Here is a 16,961-nt window from a genome sequence, read left to right as displayed (position 1 = left end):
AATCTTTAGATAAATACTCAAAGATGGAAAAGTGGTTGCTGTCTGCCAACCTCCAGATCACTACTCTTTCCTGGTTTCCTTTCTATCTATCTGATCACTCTTCAATCTTCACCAACTCACATTCACTAATTACAGGAGTAATTAAGGTTCTGTCCTGGGTCTTCTTTTCTTATCCCTGGATATAGTTACATTGGTGATCTTATTAATTTGCTCGTATTAATTTATTACCTGAAAGCTACTAATTCTTAGATCCAGCCCTAACCTCTTCTGATTTCCAGTATCCTATCTCTGCTGTCTATTAGCATCTCAGAGTAAATGTCCTCAATGCATCCCAAACTAAGCTTTGATCCACCTTCCTACCCTCACCAAGTCCTCCTCTCTTTCTAACTTTTCTACTACCATCAAAGGTACCATAATCCTTGGTCACCAATGCTCACAACTCATCACCCACTTTTCATTCTCTTTCACTCTCCATGTTCAAATGTTCAAGTAAAGAGGTGAAATCCTGCCAATTCCATCTTTGTTAACATCTCTAGTATGCTCCACCACTTCTTCCCCCACCCTCCTCACCTCTCTGGTTCAGCTCCTCATCACCTCACACCTGGATTATGATAATAACTTTCTGGTTGGCTTCTTCCCATTCCAGCTCATTCTCCATCTGGCTGTCAAACTGATCTTCTTAAGACATGTGTCTGACTATATGCCAAGTCCCCTAGTCAGTGATTCCCTATCCTTCTCAGGACCAAATATAAGATCCTCTCTTGGCATTCAGAGCACTTTCTAACACTGAGATGGTGCAGTGGATAGAGAGAGCTGGGGCTGGTCAGGAAGACCTGAGTGAAAAACCTGATCTCAGATACTTATTAGTTATATGACTCCTGGGCAAGTCATTTAACTTCTATTTTTCTCAGTTTCCTCCTCTGACAAATGAGGATAATAATTGCCCCTACCTTACAGGGCTTTTGTGAGGATCAAGAGAGATAATATTTGTAAAGTAATTGGTATACAGTAGGCACTATATAAATGTTTATTTCTTCCCCTAGACCTTTCTAGTCTTCCAGAATCTTACTTTCTATCTTCCCTTCCCAGACCACCCCTGATCTTTCCCTCCTCTTCTAATTTCCACGATCTTTGAGCCAGGGGCACTGGCTTCCCTGCTGTCATTCACACAGGAATTTTCCCTGCTGTTCCTCTTTCCTGGAATTTTCTTCCTCCTTCCCTCTTCCTGGCTTCTCTAGCTTCTTTCCAGTAACATTCTTACCTTCTACTGGAAGCCTCTGGCCAAATCTCTTTTGAATCCCCGAGTCTCTAGCTGATGATTATCTTCAAGTTATCCTGTGCATATCACGTTTGCTTACAGTTATTTATACATTATCTCCCCATTAGATTGGGAGTTCTTAAAATGTAGGAATTATATTTTTTTCTTTTTATCCTCAGTACTTAGCTCAGTGCTGAGCACATAATATGTGCTTAGTGAATCCTAGTGCACTTGATTTAAGGAAAGCATATATGGAGATGCACTAAATCTTTTGAACTTTAAGTCAGTTTAGAAAAAAAGGAGACCTGTGAATTTAGCAGAAGAAATTGTTCTTGAAAATTGGACAAAATTGAGGGTAGTTGAATGGCACAGTGGATAGAGTCAGGAACTCCTGAGTTTGAATCCTGCCTCATATACTTACTAAGTGTGTGACCTCGGGGAAGATATTTAACTAGCCTCAGCTTCCTTCCATGTAAAATGGAGGTAGTAATTGCACCTACTTCACAAAGTTGTTATAAGGTTCAAATGAAATAATACATGTAACTTAATAGCCCTTAAAGCATTATAGAATGCTAGCTATTATTATTATTACAATGACTTCCCATTGCCTGCCTGAGATAAATATGGTACTGTTTTTTCTTTCTTTTTTTTTAGGCCATCAGGTAAAATGACAGGTTAAGTCACATAGTTGGTTAAGTGTATGAGGTCGGATTTGAATTCAGGTCTTCCTGACTGCAGGACTAGTGCTTTTTCTACTTTAATACCTAGTAAAACTCTATGGAGGAAAAAGGACATTTGATTCAAAGCCAGAGTCCTTGAGTTTAATGCTAACCTACTTTATGATGTGAAGTCACTTGATTTTTCTAAGCTTCCATGTCACCTTGACTAAAATAACAGTTCTATCAGATGGACCCATTTAGATCTTTTTTTTTTTTTAGCTTTCTCTTTTTTTTTTTTTTTTTTTTTTATTTAATAGCCTTTTATTTACAGGATATATACATGGGTAACTTTACAGCATTAACAATTGCAAACCTCTTGTTCAATTTTCACCTCTTACCCCCCACGCCCTCCCTAAATGGCAGGATGTCCTTAGATGTTAAATATATTAAAATATAACTTAGATACACAATAAGTATACATGACAAAACATTATTTTGCTGTACAAAAGAATCAGACTCTGAATTATTGTACAATTAACTGTGAAGGAAATCAAAGATGCAGGTGTGCATAAATATAGGGATTAGAATTCAATGTAATGGTTTTAGTATCATCCAGAGTTCTTTTTCTGGGTATAGCTAGTTCAGTTCATACTGCTCCATTAGAAATGATTTGGTTGATCTCGTTGCTGAGGACGCCAGGTCCATCAGAACTGGTCATCATCTAGTATTGTTGTTGAAGTATATAATGATCTCTGGTCCTGCTCATTTCACTCAGCATCAGTTGTGTAAGTCTCCAGGCCTTTCTGAAATCATCCTGTTGCTCATTTCTTACAGAACAGTAATATCCATAATTTTCATATACCACAATTTATTCAGCCATTCTCAACTGTGGACATCCATTCAGTTTCAGTTTCTAACACTACAAAAGGGCTGCCACAAACATTCAGTGCACATACAGGTCCTTTCCTTCTTTATAATCTTTGGGATATAATCCAGTAGTAACACTGCTGGATCAAAAGATACACGGTTTGATAACTTTTTGAGCATAGTTCAAACTACTCTCCAAAATGGTTGGATTCGTTCACAACTCCACCAACAATGAATCAATGTCCCAGTTTTCCATCCCTCCAGCAATCATCATTATTTTTTCCTGTCATCTTAGTAATCAGACAGGTGTGTGAGTGGTATCTTAGAGTTGTTTATTTGCATTTCTCTGATTAATAATGACTTGGAGCATCTTTTCATATGACTAGAAATAGTTTCAATTTCTTCATCTGAGAATTGTCTGTTCATATCCTTTGACCATTTTTCAAATAGAGAATGGCTTGATTTTTTATAAATTAGAGTTAATTCTCTATATATTTTGGAAATGAGGCCTTTATCAGAACCTTTGACTGTAAAAATATTTTCCCAGTTTATTGCTTCCCTTCTAATCTTGTCTGCATTAGTTTGTTTGTACAAAAACTTTTCAGTTTGTATAATCGAAATTTTCTATTTTGTGATCAGTAATGATCTCTAGTTCTGCTTTGGTCATAAAAACCTTCCCTTCCACAGGTCTGAGAGGTAAACTATCCTATGTTCCTCTAATTTATTAATAATTTCATTCTTTATGCCTAGGTCATGAACCCATTTTGACTTATCTTGGTGATCGGCGTTAAGTATGGATCAATGCCTAGTTTCTGCATATTAGTTTCCAATTTTCCCAGCAATTTTATCAAACAGTAAGTTCTTATCCCAAAAGCTGGGATCTTTGGGTTTTCAAAGACTAGGTTGCTATATTTGTTGACTGTTCTATCCTTGAACCTAATCTATTCCACTGATCAACTAATCTATTCCTTAGCCAATACCAAATAGTTTTGGTAACTGCTGCTCTATAATATAGTTTTAGATCTGGTACAGCTAAGCCACCATCATTTGATTTTTTCATTAATTCCTTGAAATTCTTGACCTTTTGTTTTCCATATGAACTTTGTTGTTATTTTTCTAGGTCATTAAAATAGTTTTTGGGGTCTGATTGGTATAGCTAAATAAATAGATTAGTTTAGGTAATATTATCATCTTTATATATTTGGTAGCCTATCCAAGAGCATTTAATATTTTCAATTGGTTAGATCAGACTTAATTTGTGTGAAAAGTGGTCTGTAATTTTGCTCATAAAGTTTCTGATTTTTCCCTTGGCAGATAGATTCCTAAATATTTTATATTATCAGTAGTTACTTTAAATGGAATTTCTCTTTGTAACTCTGACTGTTGGATTTTGTTAGTGATATATAAGAATGCTGATGACTTATGTGGGTTTATTTTATAATCAACAATGTTGCTAAAGTTTGGATTATTTCTAATAACTTTTAGCAGAATCTCTGGGGTTCTCTAAGTATACCATCATGTCATCGGCAAAGGATAATTTGGCTTCCTCATTGCCTATTCTTATTCCTTAATCTCTTTCTCAGCTCTTATTGCTATAGCTAGCGTTTCTAATACAATATTAAATATAAGCTGGTGATAGTGGGCAACCTTGTTTTCACTCAGATCTTATTAGAATGGTTGCAGTTTGTCTCCATTACATATGATGCTTACTGATGGTTTTAAATAGATGCTGCTGATTATTTTAGGAAAAGTCCATTTATTCCTATACTCTCAAGTGTTTTTAATAGGAATGGATGTTGGATTTTATCAAATGCTTTTCTGCATCTATTGAGATGATCATATAGTTTTGTTAATTTGGTTATAACATGGCCAATTATATTGATAGTTTTCTAATATTGAACCAGCCCTGCATTCCTGGTATAAATCCTACTTGATCATAGTGTATTATCTTGGAGATGATTTTCTGTAGTCTTTTGCTAATATCTTATTTAAGATTTTTAGCATCAATATTCATTAGGGAGATTGGTCTATAATTTTCTTTCTGTTTTCAATGCCTACCTGGTTTGGTATCAATTACCATGTCTGTGTCATAGAAGGAATTTGGTAGGACTCCTTCATTTCCCTATTTTATCAAATAATTTATATATAGCATTGGGGCCAATTGTTCTTTAAATGTTTGGTAAAATTCCATGTAAATCCATCTGGTTCAGGGGATTTTTTCTTAGGGAGTTGTTTAATTGCCTGTTCTATTTCTTTTTCTGAAATGGGACTATTCAAGCAATTTAATTCTTCCTCTGTTAGTCTGGAAAGTCTGTATTTTGGAGAGTCATCCATTTCACTTAGGTTATCAAATTTATTGGCATAAAGTTGAGCAAAATAACTCCTTATTATTTCTCTACTTTCCTCTTCATTGGTGGAAAGTTCTCCCTTTTCATTTTTAAGACTACTCATTTCATTTTCCTCCCTCCTTTTTATAATCAGATTTACCAAAGGAACTATCTATTTTATTGGCTTTTCATAGAACCAACTCTTAGTTTTATTAATTAGTTCAATAGTTTTTTACTTTCAATATTTTAATTTCTCCTTTTAATTTTAGAATTTCAATTTAGTATTTGATTGGGGGTTTTAATTTGGTCTTTTTAGTTTTTAGTTAACAATTCAATAATCTTTTTCTTTCTCTGTTTTATTCAAGTAAGCTTCTAAGGATATAAAATTCCCTCTTATTACCCTTTGCTGCATTCCACAAATTTTGGATGATGTCTCATCATTTCATTATCTTAGTGAAATTATTAATTGTATCTATAATTTGCTTCTTCACCAATCATTCTTTAAGATGAGGATTGTTTAGTTTCAATTACTTTTGGTCTATTTCCCCTAACTTTTGTTGAATGTAGTTTTTGCATCATGATCTGAAAGAAGCATTTACTATTTCTGCTTTCTTGCATTTAATTTTGAGGTCTTATGTCCTAATATGGTCAATTTTTGAATAGGTTCCATGAACTGCTGAGAAGAAAGTATATTCCTTCTATCTCCATTCAATTTTCTCCAAGATCCAAACACCTAATTTTTCTAATATTCTATTTACTTCTTTAATTTCTTTCTTATTTGTTTTGTGGTTTGATTTGTCTAATTCTGAGATGTGGTTGAGATCTCCTACTATTACAGTTTTGTTGTCTATTTCTTCTTGCAACTCTCTTAACTTCTCCTTTAGGAAGTTGAGGTGCCATACCACTTGGTGCATATATGTTTAATATTGATATTGCTTGTTGTTTATGCTACCCTTTAGCAGGATGTAGTTACCTTCCTATCTCTTTTAATTAGATCAATTTTTACTTTTGTGATCTGAGATAAGGATGGCTACCCTGCTTTTGACTTTCACCTGAAGCATAATAGATTTTGCTCAGCCTTTTACTTTTACTCTATATGTATCCCTCTGTTTTAAATGTGTTCTTGTAAAAACATATTGTAGGGTTCTGACTTTTGATCCAGTCTGCTATCTGCCTCCTCTTTATGGAGTTCATCCCATTTACATTTACGGTTAGAATTACTAAATCTGTATTTCCTGCCATCCTAATAACCCCAGATTGTGCTTTACTTATTCTTGCCTCCCCAACCCTCTTTCCCCTTTTAACATGTACCCTCTTGTATCATGATCTTATCCTCTTTATAATCCCTCCCTCCCCTTGAGTCTTTCCCCTTCCTTCCTTATTACTCTTTTTCTTTTCCTTTTCCTCTCCCCATTTTAATGGTAGAGAGAATTTTCTCTAAAACAAATGTCATATATTTTTTCTTTGAGCCAACTCTGATGAGGTAAGATTCCACAATGTTCCTCCTCTCTAAATTCCTCAGATATGGTAAGTTTCTTAGCCTCTTTGTGGGATGTGGTTTCCTCTTTTATCTCTCCTTCCACCTTGATTCTGCCATCGTCCCTTTTCCATATCTTCTTCCTTTTTATGTTATATCAGTTCAATCAAATTATACATGTATTCTTTTTGTATATCCACAATAGAAATACAATTCTCAAGAGTTATTTTACCTTTACTGCATCTCTTGAGTTCTATGTTGGAGATCAAATTTTTGTTTAGTTCTGGTTTTTCTTCAGAAACAAATGGAATTCATTTGTTCATTAAATTCCATCTTCTTCCCTGGAAGAAAATGCTCAGCTTACTGGGTAGTTTATTCTGTAGCTGCATCTGAAGTTCTTGTGCCTTGAAATATGATTCCAGGCCTTCTTTCCTTTAATGTAGAGGCAGCCAGATCTTGGGTGATCCTTATTGTGGCACCTCGGTATTTAAATGGTTTTGGCTGCTTGTAAAATTTTCCTTAATCTGATGGTTCTGAAATTTTGCCAATATTCCTTGGGGTTTTTATTTTAGGGTTTCTTTCAGAAGGTGTTCGATGAATTCTTTCAATGCCTATTTTACCTTCAGATTCGATTACATCTGGGCAGTTCTCTTTGATGATTTCTTGTAAAATAGTATCTAGGTTCTTTTTTCATCATAGTTTTCAGAAAGTCCAATAATCCTCAGATTATCTCTCCTAGATCTATTTTCCAAGTCTGTGGTTTTTGCAAGTAGATAATTCGTGGTTTTTTCCAGTTTGTCATTTTTTTGGTTTTGCCTGACTGATTCTTGCTGTCTCAATGAATCATTAGTTTCAATTTGTTGAGTTCTAATTTTTAAAGAATTATTTTCTTCAATAGCTTTTTTTACTTCTTTCTGTATATGTCAATTGAGTTTTTGAATGTATTGTTTTGGTCTGTGAATTTTTTTCCATTTCACTAATTTTTTTTTAGTGAATTATTTTCTTTTCAATTCACAGATCCTACTTTCTTGCGTGTTCTTTGTCTTTTCAATTCACGGATCCTACTTTCTTGTGAGTTCTTTGTCTTTTCAATTCACAAATCCTACTTTGTAGTGAATTCTTTATTTTTTCAATTAGTATTTCAGGAAGTTGTTGCTCTCTTGTAAGGCTTCTCTTTCCTTTCCCCATTTATCTTCTAACTCTCTTTTGAGACTTTTAATGGTCTCTTCTATGAGAGCATTATGTGAAGGAGGACAGTCTGATGCATTTTGCTGTTTGAGGTCTCTTCAGGTTTGCTGACCTGCTCTTTTTCTGCATAGAAGCTGTTGATTGTTCTTTTCATCTTTTTATTCATGTTTTAAAGCCTTTAGGGTGGGTCTCCTAGGCAAGGGGGTTACAGCTTCCTCTGCAGAGCAGGAAAGATGTAAACCGATTTCGCTCGGAGGTATGGGAGTGCTCTGGGTGAGAGTTTTCCCTTCCCCAACAGGAGAGTGGATTCAGCACTGGCCTAGTATCAAACTGCTTAGTAGGGCTGAGTGGATTATCGATTGCCCTAGGCTAGAGACTAAGTGGTGAAAGTGTCACCCCAGGCCCGAGCCTCTTGTGGACTGTGAGTATTGCAGCTGACCTCAGACCGCCACAAACTCTGCCCAGTGTCTCGGCCTGATGCAATCGGCCCTGGAAAACTCTATGGCTAAGCCGAGCTCCCACTGCAGATTGGAGGCTAACCCGGGCTGCGTCCTCCTGCTGTGCAGGATCACAACTGCCCCAAGGAAAAGCCGTATTGCGGTTTGGGGCTGTGCGCTTGTGCTGAGATCTGTGCCTTCATCCTTGGTTTGAGACTCTCCTCGGAACCTAATTTCTCTCCCCGTCTGCGCCGATCTCCCCCCTGGCCCCGGAACCAACCTTTTTTTTGGCGAGACTGCAGATTTTCTTCAGCCGGTGAGTTGTTCTACTTCTTATCTTTACAAATTGTAGCAGTCAAGACTATTTTTGAGGCTCGATATAATATTGATAAAGAGGGTAAGAGAAGAGCTTAGAAAGTCCCGTGTGTCTTCTCCGCCATCTTGGCTCCGCCCCCCCCATTTAGATCTAAATTCTATAGCTCTTCCTGAAAGTTTACAAATTATCCTATCATTTAAGGTCTTTCATGTTCTGGCCCTTTTCCATTTTTATCACCCATTACTCCCTCTTATTTACCACCAAGCTCTAGCTAAACATTACTACTTTTTCCTTCAAATACAATTCACACTTTGCAATCGCCATACCCTTAAGTCATACATTTTTTCCTCTTCCTGAGAGATGTTGTTGTTTGTCCTTTGTTTTTGAAGAGGACCAGTGACATCATAGGTTATGTCATAGGTTATGAGTGAATCAGATTTTAGTGAGGCAGAATTGTAAGTTTTGTTCTCTCTCCCTGAGTCATCAAAGTCCAATGGCAGGATTAAAGTCAAGACAACTGGCAATGGCCTAGGATGCAGTGGATGATCTTGCATCTTCAATATGTGACCCAACTATCGGGGTTCACAATGTCTCCTTCATCCACCTTCATGGTCATTGAAACATTGTTTTCATTTGCCCTTTCTAACAGGGGAAGTCTTTGCAAGCTTGGGGATGGATATACTCCTAATTCACCAAAAGGTCTTGAGGCCTGTTGGTTGCCCTCAAGCTGCTGAGATAGTTTACTGCAAAATAGCGGTTGTATATGCTTCTTGGAGCTACAGGTAAGATTTGGTTGAAAAGTGGATATTAAAAGTAGATGGGCAGACCTGAAAAGGGCTTAGCAAGCTCTCAAACTGAAGGTGCTAGTCTTCCTGGAATACCCAGGATATTACTGAGATATACAGGAAAGAACAACTACATGAAATATACCCAAACAACAATGTATCTGCATGGACACCCCAGAGAACTTGTCCAATGGTGTGTATACCTGGGACAGTACCAGTGTCCAATAGGCTAACCTTAAAAGAAAACAATATAAAGTGGATTGCTTCTGAGAAACTGTGAAGCTCTTTTGCCAACTCCAAGCTTCCTATACAAGCAAAACCTCATCATTTCAATGCTAATATTTAGAGATATTGCTATCTGGCAACAAGACAAGTACCACTGCTTATGAAAAAGTGAAGATCACTATCAGCATGCATTGGAGAGGCTCACAGTGGGGTGGGATTGTAAGTTGCATCACATAACCAAAATCCAACTCCGAAGGTATTAAGGGCATCCTAGAGAAATAGTGGGATAGGAAGAGAAGATGATGAGTCACTAAATGTGTACTAGAGGTGACAGGATGAGTGTTCCACTGGCATCCTCCCAGTGTCCAGTGAAAGCAAGGAAGTCTTCAGGCCATTTGATAACTTTGGGAGAATTTGGAAGCTAGTTGCATAGGATGGAATTTTTTGGACAGAACTCCAATAAATATGTTTAATATAATTAATACCCCAACCCTCTAACCATATGTGATTTCTCCTTTCCCTTATCTTCCTTTGCATTTTCATGCAACTTTTTTTGCCCTATATTCTACTTATTTGTGTACTTAATCTGTTTTTCCCCTAAACTCTTTAAGGGTGATGATGGACTTCATTTTAAAGGTAAATTATTTTGTTTTTATATCGCTTTTACTTCCCAAAGTATCTTGCCAGTCCTACCCAGAAAGTCATTCCTAGCAACAAAGAATACAAAATATAGAGAAAACTAAAACTAAAACAAAGAATACAACTCACTAAATATCCCTCAAATCTAATAGCACATACAACATTCCATTCCAGTCTCTCCAATTCTACAAACAAGTAAAAAATAAAATTCTTACATATTTTCTTTGGGGTCATATTTAGTCAGTGTAATTAATTCCATAACATTGTTTTAATGTTTGTTCTTATAATATCACTGAAATCATTGTGGGTATCGATTTTCTGGGAACTGCTGATTTTCTGAGGAATGGGAGGAAGAAGAGAGGAAGAGAATGAAGGAAAGGAAAGAGAGAGAAAGGAGAAGAGAGAGGGAATAGAGAGAAAGAGTAGAGGGAAAGAGGGAGAGAAGGGAGGGAAGAAGGGAAAGTAAGGTGGAAAAAATGAGTGAGGGGGGGAGAAGAGCCACTAAAAAAGGGTGTTTTATGTAGATATGGATCCTTTTCTCTTTTATCCCCCTTTTAATCTCTTCTGGGATACAGACTTAGCAGTAGGACATCCCCTCCAATATTTATCACTTTCCTTTTCTGTCCTATTAATCAATCTAATAGGTATGTGATAGTATTTCAGAATTGTTTTAATTTCCATTTCTCCAATCAATAGTGAGTTAGAATATTTTTTCCATATAGCTATAGATAGCTGATTATTTCATTTGAAAACTGTCCTTACCTTCTGATCATTTATCATTGGGGAATAGCTCTTATTTTTATAAATTTGATTCAGTTCTCTATGTTTGAGAAATGAGGACTTTCTTGTTTCAATCCCCCCCCCCCCAATTATTCATGCTAATTCTTTTTCTCTTTCTCATTTCATTTTCTCTCCTCAAATGTTTTCTGACTACCCTTTCCCCTAATCTGCTCTCCCTTATTCCCTTCCCCTTCCCATCCCTTATTCCCTACCCCTCCTACTATCCTATAGGGTAAGATAAATTTCTATACTCTATTGAGTATATATGTTATTTCCTCTTTGAGCCAATTCTAATGAGAGCAAAGTTCAGTCACTCTTCCTTAGCATCCTCCCTTCTCCATCTTTCCCTCCATTGTAAAACTTTTTCTTGCCTCTTTTGCATGTGATAATTTGCCCTATTTTATATCTCCTTTTCCCTTTCTTCCATCCTTAATTTCCTCTCTCACCCCTTCATTTTATTTTTTTTAAAAAGACATCATCCCTTCACATTCAACTAACACCTGTGTCTTCTTCTAATTGTCCCCAAAATGAGAAAGTTCTTATGGGTTACAAGTATCACTTTCCCAGCAAATAGTCTAATAAAAGATGTTAAATGTTATAGATAGAAGGAAAAAATGGACAAACGAATAAATTTAACATATCCGGGGAAGTCTTCACTAGAGTACTATCTTAATGCCTTAAGGCTCAGAGATGGATTGTCTGGGACTATGCTAATAAGGTATAAGTTTTGACCAAAGCTTTTTTTTTAAAACCAAGTTGGAAAAGCTCTGAATTCAGGCCTAATTATAATTGCTCCTGTTGACTTCCATATGCAATCAGTTGGTCAAGACAACCCATAAAACAAAGGAAAAGACAAAATAGTCTTTAGTGCTTTTGTTGTGTAGTCCTTTTTTTAAACTTCTACCATAGTTAATAGTGACATACTGGCAAAAAAAGGACCAAATGGAGTTTACTAAGTTATCGAGCTATTTAAGGACACTCATTTAACTATCAGTCCTCTAAATATGAGGTATTTGTCCAGTGACAAATGAGTTATTACTCTATTGGAGGAACTGAAGCACATCAATATTGACATTCTCATCAAAATTAAAATCTAAAGATCAAATTGCAACTAAACAGAAGAATGACTCACAGGTCCTTCTAGAAAGGCAAATAAACGAGTTGGCAGTTCATACACCCAAAGAAACATCATTTTATGGGACTGTTGGTTCACTTTCATTTTTAATATTTATAATGAGCACAAGCAATCTATCTCTAACATAATTTTTGCTACAATTATCTGTTGTAGAGGGTGAATATATGAAGAAGTGACAATAATCTCCAAGAATCAACATACTTGTCAATTCAAGTAGATTAAGTAAACTAGAGAAGAATATCATGGGTATGTTGAACTATATGGTTTAGGATTTTAAAAGGAGAAGCAGAAGTTTGTAGATTACTTAGAATTGTTTCAACTGATAAGAATATCTTTTCCCACTACCCCCACCCCTTAATGATATTTTATTTTTTTACAATTCCATATAAAGACAGTTTTCAACATTCACTTTTCTAAGTCTGAATTAAATTTTTTTTCTTTCTACTTCCCTCTCCTCCCCCTTTCCCAAGACAGAAAACAATTCAATATTTTCTTCAGAATGAGTCAGTAGGTGTGGGTTAGGCAAATATATAAAAATTAAAAAATCACAAAAGTTAAAAATGAGATACTAATGAAAAGGTTACTGACATGAAAAGCATATCTATGTCTACTTTTGGAAGATGATAAACTCGTTGAAAAGTTCAAAACCCATTATACAATTAGAAGGATAAGGATGAGAGGTTCCACCAATGGCTCAATCTGACTTATTCAAATGACCTGTTGTTTCTAAAAGAAATAAGAAGTGGTATCAGCTAAATGGTGCAGTGGATAGAACACCAGCCCTGAAGCCAGAAGAACCTGAGTTCAAATCCAGCCTCAGATACTTAGCCCTTATTAGTTGTATGATTTTGGGCAAGTCACAACCCCAATTGTCTTGCCAAAAAAAAAAAAAGAAGGAAGAAAAAGAAAAGAAATAAAAAGTGAATCAAGGTTAAAAACGGTGACTATGGCAAGAAACTGGAATCTGAGTGGATGCCCATCAGTTGGAGAATGGCTGAATAAGTTATGGTATATGAATGTTGTGGAATATTATAATTCTATAAGAAATGATCAGCAGGAAATGTGGAGAGACTTACATGAACTGATGCTAAATGAAATGAGGAGAACCAGGAGAACATTGAACACAGCAACAGAAAGATTATACCATGATCAGTTCTGATGGATGTGACTCTTTTCAACACTGAGATGATTCAGGTCAGTTCCAATGGTCTTGTGATGAAGAAACCCATCTGCACCCAGAAAGAGACTGTGGGGTTTGAGTGTGGATCACAACATAGTATTTTCACTTTTTTGTTGTTTGCTTGAATTTTGTTTTCTTTTTTGATCTGATTTTTTTTTTTTTTTGTAGTATAATAATTGTGGAAGTATGTATAGAAGAATTCCACATATTGGATTACTTGCCATGCAGGGGAGAGGGTAAGAGGAAGGGGAGGGAATTTGGAACACAAGATTTTGCAAGGTTCAATGTTGAAAAATTATCCATGCATATTGTTTTAAAGATAAAAAGCTTTAATAAAAATAAAATTTAAAAATTAAGTTAAATTTTAAAAAAAAAGTGACTATACTACTATTTCTTATAGGAAGAGGGCACAAAGGCACAAATAAAACCCCAGCCAGAAAACATTTAATTTTTTCATCAAATAAAGAAACAAAGAGACATGAGTTTATAGTATAAACTTGTAGCATTCTTGGATCACCCTCTCCTCCCTATCCTAGTAAGGTGAGTCCTCTGGGGGATGAATTTCCATTAATAAAATGATGGAGCCATTCAAAAGGACAAAAATGCTTTAGCATCTCTCAGATATCCAGAATTGAGAATATGGACAAATGTGTCCAAAAGACCTTCGTGGATTTACTGGGATTGACTGAAGGAAAATATAAAGGGAAGTATCAAAGTAAATAAAAAGAACTATTTACTCTTTGATCCTAGGTTTAAGATATTTTATGGGTCCACATTTCTAAATTTCATTAACCCCCACAAGTACATTCACCTTTGCCATTCAGGTTGACACAACTTGCTAAAAGCAAAGGCATTAGCATAATATAAACTAAATATTCACTCCCCCATAAACTGGGGTGCACTCTTACAGACACACAATGTCATAGGAAGAGTGGGCATGCAGAGTTTACTAATAGAAATATAAACAGCTGGGGAATAAATGTGGCCAAAGCAATTCATTCTACCATCTGTAAATACTGGATGTCCTCACCTCATGATAACTTCATACTCCCTCCCTACTATAGCATTTATACTGGGTGAGATGCTTAGTTGGGTTCTAAGGCCTATTCCTCTTTGCAGCTTAATTTAACTGCCAGTATTAATTCTCTCCAACAGAATTTCTCCTGTCTCAATTGACTCCAGAGCAACAAGCTTACTTTGTAAAAAGCCACCAGAGGATATGGTCATCTATCCAATATCTATCCTATAATCCATGAAGGAACTTCACACTTCCTAAAGGAGCAACAACAACAAAACAAACATTTCTTTTTATTTCCTTTATACCTCCCTTTACACTCTTCCTCAGGTAAATTTTTGTTATTCCCACTAAATCCACTGGTATTTTTTGGGTATATTTGTCCATATTCCTAATTTTGGATATCTCAAAGAGGTTTATGCATTATTCTTTTAAGTGGCTCTCTCATGTTTTTTCATAAAGTCTTAGCAAAATCCTTCTGATACAGTTCTACACAATGCAATAAATTAAATCTTTTTTTTTTTGACAATCCAGATGTTGTAGACTGTTCTAGTATATGAAAAGGCCTGCCCTACCCCCAAAATAACATAAGGGGGAAAATGAGGTTCTTATAATCTTCCCCCACTACCAAGGAAAATCTGGTCCAAAGGAACTCTCAGAGCATATGGGTTTGGTTCTTCTAACAGGGACTAGGGACCTGAGTTCAACTGAAAATTCATTTCTCACTTTTAGATATGAAATTGCAATGTCTTGTGAGGAAAATTCCTTTAATGGGTATAAATACATACAGGGTATTACATGAGGTCTAAACTCACACCTCAAGAGGACAAAGAGGTCAGCTTAAAATGATATAGAACACAAAAAAAGTCACAAAGAGGTAACAATCTGTCCCAAAGGGATTAAGCCCTTGGAATTGACTACTTTGTATTTCAAGCCCATCGGACAATCCTTATGGACCATAAATTCATAAGGATCTCAGATAAGCCAAGTCCCCAGGATATACTACATGTATTGCCAGGCACTAACATTTCAGGAATATAATATACATATTGCTCATTGACTTTCATAATCATAAAAAATGCAGGTTTGCAACAAATAGTACTTAAATCATTAACTATACAAAAGTTGACTTTATAATCTGACTTTGAAAAGGAAAACTGCCAATCCAATCATTTTGAAAACAATATAAAAATACTAAATTTTCTCCAATGGCTCTCTATATAGTAACTAGGATATTCACAAAAGAAAATCCTTCTTGAAAACAGTGCCCTCCAACTTGCACTAGTAGGATGGATTCTCTAGGGGATGACTGTCCTCAGGTTCTAAGTATCTTTTGGGTCTACACTACTAAAATGGTAACTTATGAGTCCCCACCACTGCATTCAAATTAATTGTCATCTAGTTGACATAATTAGCTCAAAGCAAAGGCAGTATTGGAAATAGGATAGAATAAAAGATAGCAACAACACATTTTGTCATAAATTAGAACTCACTTTCTTAACAAATACACATAACATCAGTGGAAATAGCCAACTTAGAATAAGTTGGGGGTAACTAGGAACTTCAGTGGATATATAGGAGGCATTATAAGCTTTTCTTGTCCCACTTCTCTTAATACCCAGAGCTGGCAGATTTAGCATGGATTATAATTTGTCATTGAGAGATATCTAGATAATCAGCATTGCATTCCATGCAAATCAGCAAGTATTTATTAGGGACTTACTATATCCAAGGCAGGAAACTAGACACTTGAGAATTAGCGTAGCTGAAGCAAGAACTGGGTTGTGGGAGAATAGCAGTAGCAAACTCAATAACATTGTAGCACCTGTTATGAGAGCAGTGATAACAATAAAAATTAACATTTATATAATAGGTAATACTGCCAGATGCTGTGTTAAATGCTTTATATCATCTGATTCTCACAAAAACGTATGGGAGATTATTCTCTCCATTTTGCAGATGAGGAAACTAAGGCAAACAGGTCTATGGATTAACCCAGGGTTGTACAATTAATGAGTGTCTGAGGCTGAATTTGAACTCAAATCTTTCTGACTCCAAGCCCAGCATTTATCCTGAGGTACCTAATTGCCTGACAGTTTCTGACCCTAGACAAGTTTGTTTCTGGAGGAGAATTAGGGAATAAATTCATTTGCCATGGCCAATCCAAAAAAAAAAAAAATCTAGCTATTGATCAGCTTTAATTTATTTTAAAAGCCTTTCTCAATTACTATGTAGATGTAGGAAAAAAAAAACACACTCATTCCAGGGAGAGAAAACACAATGTTGATACCATAATTAAGAGAGACAGGTAATTACTATATAGTCTTCTCTCAGAGAATGGAACAGCAGCAATTCTATACATTTCTCATAGAAAACTAGATTTTAATAGAATGGGAACTGATCTTATGTGACTTAGGCAATTATAGAGATCCTAATGCAGTGTATTTTGTATCCAGATCCCTTGAATTCAAAATCTTTCATAAAGTAGCTAACTGTTTCATGCTCACTAAAGCTCTGGTTGCCTTTGGACTGAAAGATGGCTAGAACTTACTCACAGAAACCTTTTGGTGTAAGTTTAGAGTTTTAAAGATCTAAATCTCGCAATTTTTTTCTTTAGTCATTTCAGTGGTGTCCCACTCTTTGTGACCCCATTTTGGGGTATTCTTGGCAAAG

Source organism: Sarcophilus harrisii, chromosome 2 (genome assembly GCF_902635505.1).
Source record: "Sarcophilus harrisii chromosome 2, mSarHar1.11, whole genome shotgun sequence".
Lineage (NCBI taxonomy): Eukaryota > Metazoa > Chordata > Mammalia > Dasyuromorphia > Dasyuridae > Sarcophilus > Sarcophilus harrisii.
This window is presented reverse-complemented; position numbering follows the sequence as displayed.